Raw genomic sequence first — 14,094 nt, forward strand, 5'->3', positions numbered from 1 at the left:
CTTTGGAGTCAGGGCTCATGAGTTCGAATCCCAGCTCTGCCACTTGTCGGCTGTGTGACTGTGGGCAAGTCACTTAACTTCTCTGTGCCTCAGTTCCCTCATCTGTAAAATGGGGATTAAGACTGTGAGCCCCACGTGGGACGACCTGATTCCCCTATGTCTACCCCAGCGCTTAGAACAGTGCCCGGCACATAGTAAGCGCTTAACAAATACCAACATTATTATGCCTGCTGTGTGCAGAGTGCTGTGCTGAGAAGGGGGAATGAAGCACCTGAGGCTGGGTATACCTTAGGTAAGGGAGATAAGCTCTGGGAGCAGAGATTGAGGGGGTTACAAGCCGTGCTTAAAGTGGCCAAGAGAACCGTCCCAGCCTCCCCATGTCATCTGCTCCTCCTACACGAGAGCAGAGACACCCGTGAAGACCCTTGGTCAGGGTGTTTAGTGGGATGATCCTGGGAACAGAGGGTTCCAGGGTGACCGCTGGACATGGGAGGAGAGTCTGCAGACAGAGAGTCCTATTTATTATTTATTTAGACCGTATTGCTTCTCATCACATTGCTCGTGGCCCTGTTTTGGGCATTTGGAAACTTATAACCAAAGGAAAACAAAGCAAAAGTCCTGCGGTTGAGGAGCTTACCCTCCAGTGGGTTGACAAAAAGACCCAGTTAACCAGTTGTACCTGGGCAAAGCAGAAACAGTCCAGGCACATGGATTGCCCTGTTCCCTCCCTGCAGTGACCCCAACTCTGTCCAAGAGCTGGGGCCAGGGGGCAGGGTGTGAGCGAGAGCCCATCAGAAGAGAAGAATGGGGGTCCTAGCCCTGACCTGCTGTGTGACCTTGGACAAGCTACTCATCCTCTCTGGGCCTCGGTTTCCTCACCTGTAACATGGGGTTAGATTTCCAGCTCTTCCTCACTCTTAGCTTGTGAGTCCTGTGGAGTACAAGGGACTGTGCTTGTTCTGGTTGCCTTACACAAATCCCAGTGCTTGGCACAGTGGTGAGTGCTCAGTGAGCACTAGATTCCATCATTATTATCCCAGTGCACTGACCCCAGCACCCAGCACGATGTTTAGCATACGGTTAGTGCTGAAGAGATACAATCATTACTATCTCAGTGCACCGACCCCAGCGCTCCTCACATTGCTTAGCTCGTTACGGACAGGGAACATGATTAATTCTCTTGTATTGTACTCTCCCAAGTGCTTAGTACAGTGCTCTGCACATAGTAAGTACTCAATAAATACCACTGATTGATTGATTGAGGAGCACACTGTGTGTGCTGAATAAATAACATCATTAATAATATTGACTTGTTCATTCCAAGCGCTTAGTACAGTGCTCTGCACATAGTAAGCGCTCAATAAATACTATTGAATGAATAATATCTCAGCATACAGACCCCAGTCCTCGGCCCAGTTCTTAACACACACAGTGAACATCAAATTGATATTCTCCTAATTATCCCGGAGCACCGACCCCAGCACTCGGCACAGTGCTCGGGGACTGCCATCCATTCATTCTTTCAGTTGCATTTATTGAGCAGTTACTGTGTGTGGAGTACTGTTCTAAGTGCTCGGGAGAGTACAAAACAACAACAAAATAACTCCAAGTAGACACCATCATTATTATCGCAGTATACCGACCCCACTCCTGGACCCAAATGTTAGCGCACTGTGAGGGCCCAATAGATACCACCATGACTATGACTGTGTGACTGTCCCGGAGCTCAGCACAGGGTTCAGCACAGGTAGCCGATGTCATCCCTGGCTGACTCAGTGGCTTCTGGGCATTATCAGTGTATAGGTGGGACCGGCCCAAACACTGAGGACTTTCCCTGAGCTGGCCCCTCCCTCCCTGTCTTCCCTCTCTTCAGCGTAGCCGGCCCGGCCTCCTGGGGCATGGTTTGACCTGGTGCCCAGCAAGGACCGAGCTTCTGCCTCCACCCCCATCCTGGGGCTTCCTCCTGCCCCTCCCAGAGCTCTATAAATCCGGGGCCGCCGGCTGACCTGGCCAATGTGTCCCAGTCTTCAGCTCCCTCCTTTGTGGCCTCTCAGCTCTGGGCGACAGCTGTTGTGCCTTCGCCACGAGACTCACTACCCTTCTCCTACTGCTTGTGGCTTTGTTGTTCCAGGCTGGGGGTGGTGAGCCCTGAGATCTGGGCTGCTCCTCAGAAGGGGGAGCTTGGGAGGAGGGGGGGATACCGAGACATTTCGGGAGACAGACATTAATATAAATAAATTACACCTATGTATATAAGTGCTGTGCAGCTGGGAGGGGAGGTGAATAAAGGGACAAGTCAGGGTGATGTAGAAAGGAGCGGGAGAAGAGGAAAGGAGGGCTTAGGGAGGGCGTCTCAGAGGAGATGTGCCTTCATTAATGCTTCCAAAGTGTCTATCAGATATAAGGAGGGACAGTTTTCCAAACCAGAGTCAGGTTGTGGGTGAGAGCTTGGCGGCGAGATAGATGAGATTGAGGTACAGTGAGGAGGTTGGAGTCTGCAGTCACAGGCCAAGGAGCGTGGCAGAGGGTGCTGGGACCCGAGTACAGACTTCCACAGACCCAGAGAGTGGACTTGGTGCAGTGGCAGAAGGGATTGCTCCAGTGACCTGTAAAATTGGGATTGCTGTCCAGCCGCCTTGTCCAGCTGCTTCTAGGGCCAGGTCCATCCCCTAGACAGAGGGTCAAACACCAAGCTGTTCAAGTTGGGTCAAGGGTGGGAAGGGGAAAGTCAAAATATTTGGATGGTCCATGCGGGGTCACTGGGGAGAGTCAGGGTGGAGTGTGGAGAGTCAGGGGAGTTGGATGGTCCACACTGAGTCACTGGGAGAGAGTAAGAAGTGAAGAGGGTCATGTCAGGGGTTTGGCCTCCTTCCATAGTCCTCAGCTTCACTTTCGTTTTTACTTTACTCCCTGCCTCAGAGATTCAGTCTCTCTCATGTGTTCCATTGTCCTCCCCTCATACCTCATCATGGTCATTTTGCCATTATTGACTGTTTCCTGCATGCAGACCACTGTACTGGACACCTGCTGTGTGAAGAACACTGGACTGGGTGCCAACTGTGTGCAGAGTGTTGTACTGGTTGCCTACTGTGTGCAGAGCACTGTACTGGCTGCCTACTGTGTGCAGAATGCTGTACAGAGCACCCGCTGTGTGCAGGATAGTACGCTGGATGAAAACTGCATGCAGAGAGCTGTACTGAGTGCCTTATGTCGGCAGAACACCGTACTAGATGCTTGAGAGGATACACATGAAGTAAAAATCCCTAGCCTAGAAGAGTTTACACTCTAATGATTAAGACCAGAGGTTACAAATCTCTGGACCTGCTACAGGGAAAGATTACAGGCACAGACTACATTCCTATGGCTCCCCTGTGCCGGGCCCCTGCACCCAAGTCTCGCCCCCGGCCCCCGGCCCATAGTCCCTGCCCATAAGGGCCAGTGCCGCTTCTGAGCTGAGGAGGAGGTGAGAGAGGAGAGTGGAAGATGGGCTGGAAGCTCTTTATTTCGGAAAATGATGGGGAAGAGGGGGCACCAGGATGTACCAGGCATCCTCCACTGGCGAATGCCCTCTCCCGGCCAACTGGCCCTCAGTGGGCAGCCACGGTGGGCATGCAGCATCTGCTGCCTCGAGGACAGGCTCCCCGCAACCGCAGGCACGGGTTCCCCCGGGGCTGGCACTGCCCATTGACATCCTCGCAGGGTGGGCGTCGGCGTCTCCTCCTCACCTCCGCAGACCCTGGGGTGAAAGAGAGGATGGGGGGTGGAGGGCGGTCTTGTGATCTGGACGTTGGCGGGGCAGGCAACCCGGTTGGGGGTGGGAGCCCACGGAAATGTTCAATCACAGGCTGGACGGCATATCTGGGGGTCACGGTTGATCACCGTGGCCAGATGCTGAATTCCATCCATGTTTGGCCTTTTAAAAACATTGCCAACCCCACTTTATCCTCACAGTATTCCTGAGGGATAGCCATGAATCTCCCCATTATATAGAGGAGGAAGCTGAGGCCCAGAGAGGTTTAGTGACCTGTTCTAGAACACAAAGCAGGCCGGTGGCAGAGCTGGGATTAGCCCAGATCTCTTGACTTCCAATCTAGGGCTCTTTCCTACGGCTGTGGGGAAGAGCTCAGAGGAAACCCAGGTAATGAATCCCTGCAAATGGCTGACTGATGGAGGTACTTCAGAAGGTGGGAATGAGGAGAGGGATGAGAGAGGGAGTGAGACAGCTGGAAAAGGGAAGAACGGGAGAGGGGAAGAGGAAGGGCTCAGGGAGAGGAAGAGGCATCAAGATGGGGAGAGCGGACTGCAGGCACAGCTGATGAGCAGGATGGGTAACCTTTGGGCATTTGATATTCACCACACCCACAGCCCCTAGGTATATATCTATAAATGATGTATTATAAATTATTTATTTATATTAATGTCTGTCTTCCCCTCTAAACTGCCAGCTCATTGTGGGCTGGGAACATCTAACAACTCCGTTGTGTTGAACTCTCCCAAGCACTTAGTAGAGTGCTCTGCACACAGTAAGGACTCTAAAAATTCCACTGATGAATAATGATGATGAACAGATCCTTTAGCAACAGCTCCAGCATAAAGAGACAATTTTGAGAAGAGCAAAACAGAAAGAAAGAAACAATTCAAGGGGAGGCCAAAAAAGAGATCAATTCATAGTGAAGTCTACAACCGAAAGAGACACACAAAAAATGGAATAAATAGATGATGGATACACAGATCTCGGGGAATCGATTCAAGTAGGGGTAGAAATAAATTCTAGAAAAGTGGAAAGAGAGAGGAATGATTAATGTGCCGGTATAAATGTCCAGGAAGGACGAGAAACACTGGGCAGGCAAAAAATTTGAAATGATAAATCCTAGATTTAGATGATTGATCAATCAATGGTATTTATTGAACACTTACTTTGTGCAGAGCACTGTACTAAGCACTGGGGAGAGCACAATGCAACAGAGGAGGTAGACATGTTCCCTGCCCATAAGGAGCTTTCAGTCTAGAGAGGATAGGGGACAATACAGTGATGGCTGGCTAGGCAAGCAGTTGAAAAGGGATAGAGACAGAAATAGTCAGCCAGTCAGACAAGCACAGAGACAGGCAGACAGACAGAAGGATAAAAAGAGAGACATACCCAGAGACAGGCAGACAGTCAACCAGTCAGGCAGCAGATAGACAGATGAAAAGAAGCAGAGAAGCAGTGTGGTCTAGCGGGAAGAGCACGGGCCTGGGAGTCAGAGGATTTGGGTTCTAATCCTGGCTCCACTTAACTTCTCTGTGCCTCAATTACCTCATCTGTAAAATGGGGTTTAAGACTGGGAGCCCCATGTAGGACATGGCACGTGTTCAACCTTGTGCCTACCCCAGCACTTAGTAGAGTGCCTGGCACACAGTAAGCGTTTAACAAATGCCATTAAAAAGAGAGAGACAGAGAGTGAAAGAGTTGGTTAGATGAATAGAGAGACAGAGAGACGGGTAGGAAGACATTAATAGAGACAGACAGTGACAGAGATGAAGAGAGGGAGCAACAGACAGGCAGATCCCCCGACAGACAGATAGGTGACAGAGACAATCAGATGGACAGGTGGACAGAGACAGAAAGCACTAAGGGGCAGGAAGAGAAGGAAGGTGTGAAGCTCAGAGAATGTGAGGGGAACAAAGAGACAGAAGCAGAGAGACGGGGGAGCCTGAAAGAGGTCGATTAGGATTTTGGTCCTGCCCCCTCCCCTGTCTTCCCCCTTCCTTCCTGCCCTTGGCCCTCCCTGCCCATTTCTGCTGCCCCAAGCCTAAGACCCCCTGGGCCCCGGCCTAGAGAAAGGGGCCCCACCCCCAGGCCACCAGCTCTCATGCCCTCTGGCTCCACAACTACTGGGTTCCCCTTACCAGGTCCTGCCAGGGACAGGAGGGTGACCACAGCCAGGAAGAGGATGAGAAGCCTCATGGTTATGTTGGGCAGAGCTCACCGGTGCACAGGGCTGGAGATAGCAGGCCGGAGGGCAGCAGAGACACTGTCCTCAAGGGGCCCGGGAACCACTGGTTATAAAGCGGATGGGAGGAAATGCCACTGACCCCAAAGGGCATTGGTAAATAGCAGGCGGGTAACGTTACCACATACCGACACCGATTAACGGCCCCAGTGGTCACATTGGGACATAGCTGGGGCAGAACCGGACATTGCCCCCTGCTGTTCCACCCTGGACACACCTGCATTCCAGTGTCCTGGGAGCAAAGCCCAGGTTCAGGGCCAGGGGTCACTGCCCCAGGGAATGAATAGCAACAAAGGCTAGAACACCTGACCCTCAGCTATGTCCCTCTGCCCCACACTGGTCAGCCCCGTGGCCTATTCAGCCTGGACTTTGAGCCTGACAGCAGGATTGGACGCTGATAGGAACCGTGCCCTGGCTGCTTTCCTGGATATCTGCCCTCATGGACCATCCCCCACCTCTGACTGTCCCTTCTCCATCCCTGGCTCTCCCCCAGGGACCCAGCACAGACCATCCAACACCCCTTACTCTCCCTTCTCCATCCCTTACTCTCCCCAGCACGGGCTAACCGACACCACCGACTCTGCTCTCTCTTTACCCATTGTGGATCTATTGTTTATGATTCTATTAAACCCTTCTTGATCCCTTCACCATCCCTAACTTCACCGTTAAGAATGGTTATGGGTTATGGATCTCTCATCATTCGATCAATCAATCAGCTGTATTTCATTCAACCATATTTATTGTGCACTTCCTGGGTGCAAACAGTGTATTGAACCCTGACTTTACACAGAGTCCTTATACTAGGAACTTGGGAGAGCACCAAAGAGCTAGGTAGACGTGATCCCTGCCTGCAAAACAGAACACAGAACAGAATGTGCATAACACTGCACTGAGCCCTTGGGAGAGGACAATAGCGTTAGTAGATATGATCCCTCAAGTGATTTACATTCTATCGGGGGATATGGAAAGACCCAAATGATTTACGAACTGCGGAAGCAAGAGATGGGATAATTGTAGAATGACACAAAAATAAATGGTACATTAACCTAAATCAAGGGATTATTAAAGACTAAAGATCAGAGTTGAGAAAGGAGAAGATTAGGCTGGGAAGATCTCCTGGAGAGGCAGGGGGTTTCAGGAGGCTTAACTTGATAATGGTATATAAACCCTTCTTTGACTGATCGTTTTGGCCTGCTAAGCTTCTTGCTGGATGAATTCCATGTATCTAGCCATTCTGTATTTACCACATTTCTTCCAGGAAGTAATTCCAGATTAAAATCTCTCCTTCCTCAGTTATAACCCACTCATCTACCCCTTCGGTATGTCTGCACCAACCAATAATAATAATAACTGTGGTATCGCTAAGCACTTACTGTGTGCCAAACCCCGTACTAAACGCTGGGGTAGATACAAGCTAATCAGGCCCTGAATATGGAGCTCGCAGTCTAAGCAGGAGGGAGAACAGGTACTGAATCTTCATTTTCCAGATGAGGAAACTGAGGCACGGTCCTATAACTCCCAGGCCCAAGCTCTCTCCCCTAGGCCATGCTGCTTCTCCATTATACACTTACGTACTCCCAAACACTTGTAGTAGCTCTGTATGCATCTATTTATCCATGCCACCATTTAAGCACTAACTGGCTAGACTTTCAGTACCTGGAGGGCCGGGATCATTTCTACTAACTCTACTGTACTTGCCCAAACGCTCAGTATAGTGCCTGGCACCCAGTAAACTGTAAGCTTCAGCGTGGCCTAGTGGAAAGACCATGGGCCTAGGAGCCAGCGGATCTGGGTTCTGATCTCCACTCCACTACTTGTCTGCTGGGTGACCTTGGGCAAATCACTTAACTTCTCTGGCCTCAGTTTCCTCAACTGTTAAATGAGGATGAAATACCTTCTATTTAGACTGTGAACCCCATGTGGGGCAGGACTATGTCCGACCTGATTGCGCTGTATCTCTCCCTGTGCTTAGAAGAGTGTTTGACACACAGTAAGCACTTGACAAATATCATTAAAAAATTCTCCCAAGGCCATAGTACAGTGCTCTGCACACAGTACGGTGTCTACTCCTTGAAGACCCAGATCTTATCTTCTAACTCTATTGAGCTCTCCCAAGTGCTTAGTCCAGTGCTTTGTACACAAAATGTGCTCAATCTGCATCACTGATTGATTGACCACTGGGGAGAGAACCATTAACTTCTAATTTATAAGTGCCAATAACGTGACTATCTCAGAGTCTAATTGTTCCTTTGGGGCCATTACGGCTTCTCTAAATCCACGGCTTTTTGCTGTACATGGCAGTTCCATGCCTTTCTGAAAGAAGAGAGAGCTTCAGAGCAAACTGGCAGAGAGAAGGTAGGGACAATGACTACTGTTTAGTCAGGTAGGCTTCAAACAGACTAAAGGAAACTCTTCATTCATTCATTCAATAGTATTTATTGAGCGCTTACTATGTGCAGAGCACTGTACTAAGCGCTTGGGATGAACAAGTCGGCAACAGATAGAGACAGTCCCTGCCGTTTGACGGGCTTACAGTCTAATCGGGGGAGACGGACAGACAAGAACAATGGCACTAAACAGCGTCAAGGGGAAGAACATCTCGTAAAAACAATGGCAACTAAATAGAATCAAGGCGATGTACAATTCATTAACAAAATAAATAGGGTAACGAAAATATATACAGTTGAGCGGACGGGTACAGTGCTGTGGGGATGGGAAGGGAGAGGTGGAGGAGCAGAGGGAAAAGGGGAAAATGAGGCTTTAGCTGCGGAGAGGTAAAGGGGGGATGGCAGAGGGAGTAGAGGGGGAAGAGGAGCTCAGTCTGGGAACGCCTCTTGGAGGAGGTGATTTTTAAGTAAGGTTTTGAAGAGGGAAAGAGAATCAGTTTGGCGGAGGTGAGGAGGGAGGGCGTTCCGGGACCGCGGGAGGACGTGACCCAGGGGTCGACGGCGGGATAGGCGAGACCGAGGGACGGCGAGGAGGTGGGCGGCGGAGGAGCGGAGCGTGCGGGGTGGGCGGTAGAAAGAGAGAAGGGAGGAGAGGTAGGAAGGGGCAAGGTGATGGAGAGCCTCGAAGCCTAGAGTGAGGAGTTTTTGTTTGGAGCGGAGGTCGATAGGCAACCACTGGAGTTGTTTAAGAAGGGGAGTGACAGGCCCAGATCGTTTCTGCAGGAAGATGAGCCGGGCAGCGGAGTGAAGAATAGACCGGAGCGGGGCGAGAGAGGAGGAAGGGAGGTCAGAGAGAAGGCTGACACAGTAGTCTAGCTGGGATATAACGAGAGCCCGTAATAGTAAGGTAGCCGTCTGGGTGGAGAGGAAAGGGCGGATCTTGGCGATATTGTAGAGGTGAAACCGGCAGGTCTCGGTAACGGATAGGATGTGTGGGGTGAACGAGAGGGACGAGTCAAGGATGACACCGAGATTGCGGGCCTGCGGGACGGGAAGGATGGTCGTGCCATCCACGGTGACGGAGAAGTCCGGGAGCGGACCGGGCTTGGGAGGGAAGATGAGGAGCTCAGTCTTGCTCATGTTGAGTTTTAGGTGGCGGGCCGACATCCAGGTGGAGACGTCCCGGAGGCGGGAGGAGATGCGAGCCCGAAGGGAGGGGGAGAGGACAGGGGCGGAGATGTAGATCTGCGTGTCATCTGCGTAGAGATGGTAGTCAAAGCCGTGAGAGCGGATGAGTTCACCGAGGGAGTGAGTGTAAATGGAGAACAGAAGAGGGCCAAGAACTGACCCTTGAGGAACTCCAACAGTTAAAGGATGGGAGGGGGAGGAGGCTCCAACTCTTCTTTATTCAAGGAGGGTTAAGTGTTCAGGAAGCTGCACCCAGAAATATCAGCTGGTCCCAGAGGGATTGGGATTGATCCACAGATGAGGGTCCATGCTGGGTCACAGAGGAAAGTCAGGGATGGAGAGGGGAGAGTCAGGGGTGTTGGATGGCCTGCCTTGGGTCGCTCTGGGGGATAAAGATAATAATAACAATAACTATAAAAATAATACTATTTCTTAACTGCTTACTGTGAGCCAAGCACTGTACCAAGAGCTGGGGTAGATACAAGATAATCAGATTGGGCACAGCCGCAGTCCACATGGGGCAGATGGGCTGGTGATCCACGGGTATAAGGCTTTCTTGTTCCCAGAACCACTGCTTGCCATAGGTTTTCCTCCAAGGGTCCTCCCTGTAACTGTGGCTTCTCTGTCCCTCAGGTTTCCCTCTTTCTAGCCCTTGGCTGAGGTTTCTTTAACTTCATGGCATTTCCGGTCCCTAGTTAGTCAATCAATTATATTTATTGAGCACTTTCTGAGTACAGAGCACTGTACTAAATGCTTAGGCAAATACAATATAACATTATAACAGACACATTCCCTGCCACAATGAGCTTACAGTCTCCCCAAGATCCTGCTTACTGTACACCTCTAACCCTGAACCAACTCCATTTTCTGCTCCTTCCACCACCACCATCACCACCACTGCCAGCGCCATCAACATCATTATATGACCACCACCACCACCATCATCCCACCACCATCATCACCATCACCATCACCAACACACTGACCATCGCCACCATTACCATCTTGAGTGGAGCCTTTTGTGACCCTGGATCCAACAATGAAAGGGTGAAATTCTGAGGCTGTGGCAGTAAATTGGAGCTGGCTGAGGGAGAGATGAGCATAAGGAGTATAGAGTTGGAGACAGAGGCTCATCTTTGTGAGGGCCCACACTGCCGCCATCTTTGTTGGAAGACCACGCTGTTGCCATCTCTGTGAGGGAGTTGCACCGATGCTATCTTCGGGAGGTCCACACCACTGCCATCTTTGCGAGAGGTCACACTGATGTCATCTTAGCAGGAGAATACACTACCCCCATTTCTGTGCGGGGCCAACGGTGACCCTATCTCGAGGAATGCCACAGGCTGTCCTCTTTTTGAGGCACCACACTAATATTATCTCTGTGGGAGCTCTGTTTACTGAATGTTCATAATGGAGTTGAGAATAATGGACTGAAATGGCTGAGTACCGGAAGCCAACCTAGGGATTTTGGGTAGGGGGAATACTGAAATATTCTGCTCTATTGCCTGTGGTGACTCAGAGAAGAATATTGGTCTGGAAGGACCTCAGTCCCTAGGGATGCCGAAGGGGCCCTTGAGTTCAACTCTCTCCCAATATTACTGTGGCCTGCAGCTTGACACTCGGCCGAGACGGTTATTTCCCAATGGAACGTCGTTGCTCGACCTCCAGATGCTTCCTGTGACCAGCTGTAGTGCCAGTACCTGGCTTGGTGCCCATCATGCCCTCTCATCCCTGCCTAACGTGCTCTTGTTGGAGGTGCAGGGGGTGGGCAGGGCATCATGCATGGCAGAGGCCTCTTGACAAGAGCGTTCGAATCCAGCTTCCCTGCTTCCTTGCTGCATAATTTAATCATTTATTTATATTAATTTCTGTCTCCCCCTCTAGACTGTGAAATTGTGAGCAGGGAATGTGTCTGTTGTTATATTGTACTCTTCTAAGTGCTTAGTACAGTGTTTTGCACACAGTAAGTGCTCAGTAACTATAACTGAATGAATGAATGAATGAATGTCAGACAAGTCACTTGACTTCTCTGAATTTTTGTTTCCTCAGCTGCAAATTGGAGATTAAATGCTCTTCTCCCTCCCTCTTAGACTGTGGGTTCGATTTGGGACAGGGACTGTGTGCAACTTGATTATCTTGAGTCTGTCCCAGTGCTTAGTATAGTGCTTGGCGTATAGCAAACACTTAGCAAATCCAATTATTAATCACCTGAAACCTAGTCCCTGTCTACATGCCATTCCCAGTATAAGAAAACTAAGTTTTGCAGTCTGGGGTAACTAAAATTCAGAGAAGTCAAGTGACTTGTCCAAAATCACCCAGCTGGCAAGTGGCAGAGCCAGGACTAGAACCCAGGCTTCCCATCTCCCGGAATCCTGTGTTCTTTCCCTTAGGCCACAGTGCCTCGTTAACTAACCCACCCTGCCAGAGTCTGTTTAGTATCTCCCAGCTTCCGAGTCCTCATCACAACATCGCCAAATCACCAAGACAAACAGAATAAATTGTGGAATGTGCAATTGAATATGCAAATATCCATAAGTGGTGGGGGTGAGTAAACAAGTGCTTAGGGCAGCTGAGGTCTTAACAAATATCATTATCATTATTAGTAGCAGTAGTAGCAGTACGTGGGTTTCATTGGGGGTTTCCAGCCCATCAGGGCAGCAGGAAAGGCTTGGAAAGTCCCCGACTTCCACCCAGTGGCTGAGAGAGATAGGGCAAGCCCAAGGAGAACAGGTCTGAGCCCCGAATCTAATTTATTATTATTATTATTATTGATAATAATAATAATTGTGGTATTTGTTAAGCGCTTACTATGTGCCAAGCACTGTACTAAACGTTGGGGTGGATACAAGCAAATCGGGTTGGACACAGTCCCTGTCCCTCTTGAGGTGCATAGTCTCAATCCCCATTTTACAGATAGGGTAACTGAGGCCCAGAGAAGTGAAGTGACTGGCCCACGGCCACACCGCAGACAAGTGGTGGAGCCTAGATTAGAACTCATGGCCTGCAGACTCCCAGGCCCATGCTCTACCCTCTGTGCCATGCCACTTCCAGAATCAATCAGTCAAACAATCAGTGCTATTGATTGAGGGCTTACTGTGTGCAAAGCACTGTACTAAGACTGGTACTATCTATATCTATACCTTCTTCCAACACTCCCAGGCTCTGATGCCCCTGGGGGCTTTGAACCTCCGGCCCATTACCCGGAGCCCTCCAGGTAAGTCAGGAGGCAGCAAGGAGGAGAAGGTTGGCAGGCTTCATTAGGCAGGCTGGGCGGGCCAGAGTTCCGGGACCCCGTGGAGACAGGGGAGGCTCGGTGTTGGCTGGATGTGTGGAGGCCTTGGCTTTATAGTCAGTCTCGTCCACCCGGGGGTCGGGCAGCCGTGTTCTGGTTGCACTGACCTCGCCACAGGGCCAGATGAGGTCACCCATCCAGTCAGTGGCAGAGGGGACGGGCTGCCTATCCATCTACTTCTCACTCTGGGTCATCCAGTGCAGTCTCCAGGGCCCGGGAGAGTCTATTCCACTGGGCCCCGGGGATGGTCGGCCTGGTAAAGCCCACTCCCCTGGGCAGGGGAGCCATGGCCGGGGGAGATTCCTTCTCTGGCCTGGGGACACAGGGATTGTGCTTGGGGCTAAGCTCACATCCCAAACCGAAAGCCACCCGTCCAAACTGGTGTCCAGCCCTAGCGGAACCTGGAGGGCTTTGGGGCTTTGGAGGGTGGAACTGCCCCCTCTTCAATTAAGGTTGGGTGGGGGCTCCAACCAGGACTCGCTCATCTTGTAGAATGCCCCTTCAGTTTGCATCTCACTGACCATCCTCTCCTACCTTCGTAGGGGCCAAGACAATGAGCTTTTGTCTCCAGAAATGGTGAGACAATGGGCAGTTCTTCTCCAGTCCAGCTGTACGATTGCAGGTGCCAGGGCTGCACACGGTGGAGTGGCCCAGGGCCTGGCCGTCAGGGCACCGTGCCTTCAGAGCGGGAAGACCAGGGCTCCAGTCACAAAAATACCAGGGGTTGTTCGGTTGATTGACTTTTACCTCCACAGATTGAATAAATTCTGCCTCAGGCTGTGCCGCTTCCTCACTCCTTACCTCTAGACTGTGAACTCTTTCTGGGAAGGGAATGTATCTGTTTATTGTTATAGTATACTCTCCCAGGTGTTTAGTACAGTGCTCTACACATAGTAAGCGGTCAATAAATATGACTGAAAGAAGGAATGAATGAACTCCACTGACCTCTCTGCTCCCTGTGAGCGGGAAATGTGTCTACCAAATCTGTTATACTGTACTCTCCTGAGGCTTAAGTACAGTGCTCTGGAAGCGTTAAGTGCTCAATAAATACCACTGATCGATGTACCTCATTGTACCTCGATCTCATCTATCCTGTTCCCTACTCCTCTCCCAAGGACTGACACTGGCTTGGAACTCCCTCCCCTTCATATCCCACAGCCGATCTCTCCCCTCCTTCAAAGCCTTGTTAAAGTCACACCTCCTCCAAGAGGCCTTCTCCAACTAAGCCCTCATT

The 14,094-nt window shown here is 50.7% G+C and overlaps 1 long non-coding RNA gene across 1 annotated transcript; it reads right to left on the reverse strand.

Moving 5' to 3' along the window:
• Nucleotides 1-3,482: 3,482 nt before the first annotated feature.
• LOC103168723 lies at nucleotides 3,483-6,032 on the reverse strand. The gene is made up of 2 exons (XR_485512.3): nucleotides 5,890-6,032; nucleotides 3,483-3,736 (listed from the first exon to the last, which is right to left on the reverse strand). It is a non-coding gene; the product is annotated as an uncharacterized LOC103168723 (long non-coding RNA).
• Between the last annotated feature and the right edge of the window lie 8,062 nt (nucleotides 6,033-14,094).

Source organism: Ornithorhynchus anatinus, chromosome X2 (assembly GCF_004115215.2).
Source record: "Ornithorhynchus anatinus isolate Pmale09 chromosome X2, mOrnAna1.pri.v4, whole genome shotgun sequence".
Classification (NCBI taxonomy): domain Eukaryota; kingdom Metazoa; phylum Chordata; class Mammalia; order Monotremata; family Ornithorhynchidae; genus Ornithorhynchus; species Ornithorhynchus anatinus.